The sequence below is a fragment of the Nansenia antarctica genome (genome assembly GCF_963989245.1).
Source record: "Nansenia antarctica genome assembly, chromosome: 5".
NCBI lineage: Eukaryota > Metazoa > Chordata > Actinopteri > Argentiniformes > Microstomatidae > Nansenia > Nansenia antarctica.
Genome location: NC_137690.1, coordinates 64182407 through 64184435, shown reverse-complemented (window position 1 = coordinate 64184435; position 2029 = coordinate 64182407).

Genomic DNA, 2029 nt, shown 5'->3' with positions numbered 1-2029 from the left:
TTGTCAAATGCTGTATTTAGAGATTCAGTCTTACTATGTTAACAGGCTCATGCTCGTTATTTGAGAAGACTTTGCTTCTGTTTCCCTAAATTATTTTTTTGGGTGGGAACATTTGAGTCCCTGTAATCCCTGCAAGGTTTATGTCAATTGCACACTGATGTGCAGGTTTTTGTTGGGTTTTTATTATGGCGTTATTCATAAGTACTCATACTGTAGCACTGTGGCCATTCACTGTACAGTATAACGAACTGCTCCTCTGGACTGTATTGGATATGATGATGAGGCAATCTGTATATCTGCTGACATTCATAGTGACAATGACATTGGTGAAGAAGCATTCTGACACATGCTCTAAAAATGTAGATGATTGCTTATTATGTTATATGGTTCACTAGCCATGTGCTGTTGAAGCCTAGGAGCCTGGCATGTGAGGTTACAGTTAGGCGTTAGTTAGGCGGCCCATAGTCGACCCTCTGGCTCAGTACAGTCAGGACAATAACCTCGCTCTTAGCACCGATAAGACCAAGGAGCTGCTGGTGGACTTCAGGAAGAAGAGGCAGACACAAGACCCCATCACCATCAATGGGTCTGCTGTGTCAACAGCATCAAGTTCCTGGGGGTTAACATCACCAACGACCTCACCTGGGACGAGCCTACCAACCAGTAAAAAAAAAAGTGAAAAAAGCAGAACGTCGCATCTTTCATCTTAGGCGGCTGAAAAAGTTCGGCTTAGGGCCTAAGATCCTAGGGGCCTTCTTCAGAGGCACAACTGCGAGCATCCTGATGAAAAAAGCGGACAGCTGAGAGGATTAGCAGATGTGAGCTTCTCTCCATCCAGGACACCTACATGGACCGGTGTGTCAGAAAGGCTCCCAGGATTAATATGAAGCACAGCCACCCCAGTCAGAAACTGTTTGATCTACTGCCATTGTGGAAACGGAACTGAAGCCGTGGGGGCAAAACCCAGAGGATGACAAACAGCTATGTCCCCCAAGCAATCACGATAATAACACATCACCATTGTATGTCTCCTACAAATTCATCTATCAATAGTGAATCCCTTTAATGTAGAAACTATTGTTTTCACATGCAGGCATGCAATGGGGTAAAAGATGAGGGCCACTGTGATCAAATAAGTGGGCAATGTGATCAAGATATGTGGGAGGTTTTGCATATCACATACTGTACACTAGTATATCTAACAAATGCCACAGCAATACATGCATACTGGCAAGAGCATTAATTCACCTGCATGTTCAGTGTGAGGTCAGACTGATTCCGCCCAGCTTGGAATGACTTTGATCAGGTCATTCATCTGAGTCAAATATGTGGACACTCATTCTGCTTCAGGTTTGTTTCCTATGAGTTATTGCTTCAGCCTGATTTTCAGTGGACCATACATGAAAATAGACTGTGAATAAAACTATATACAGTATATATTCAATTACGTTAAATATTGATATTAACTTTGATGAATCTTAAAAAGGGAAAACAATAACTTTTTTCTGGCTAGGCATTTCACTTATGCACTTACAATACAAAAAAGGTTTCCCGTGGAAACACATACGTGTATGGGAACACCCTAGCCTATTAAGTGTGTGCAGCAATTTGTGAAGTATGGCTAATCTTTAGGTCTGTGTTTCAACATCTATGGATAAACAGAGCAATTCAATGCGTAACGACTAAATGACAAAAGTGTCATGCATGACAGACTCTCCTTTAGGAGGCTGAACAGGAATACATGTTAGCATTTCCCTTAGCTGGTAGTGTAATGCTGAGAGAGGGTGTGAAATGATAAGTCCCAGCTCTAACATTGAAGGATCTACATATTTGTTTCAGACATGAAATCATCTCTTTCTTGTACTGTGTGGGTACTATTGGAGATGTGTAGTAAAGCCCATGTTGTGACTAAGTCAATATTGCATATTATGAAAGGTGATGCATATGGGCTGTACCTATAGTCGTATACGTATCAGGCTATGTATTCAATATTTTACATGTTGGGTTTAGCTACATTGTGATTCAAAAC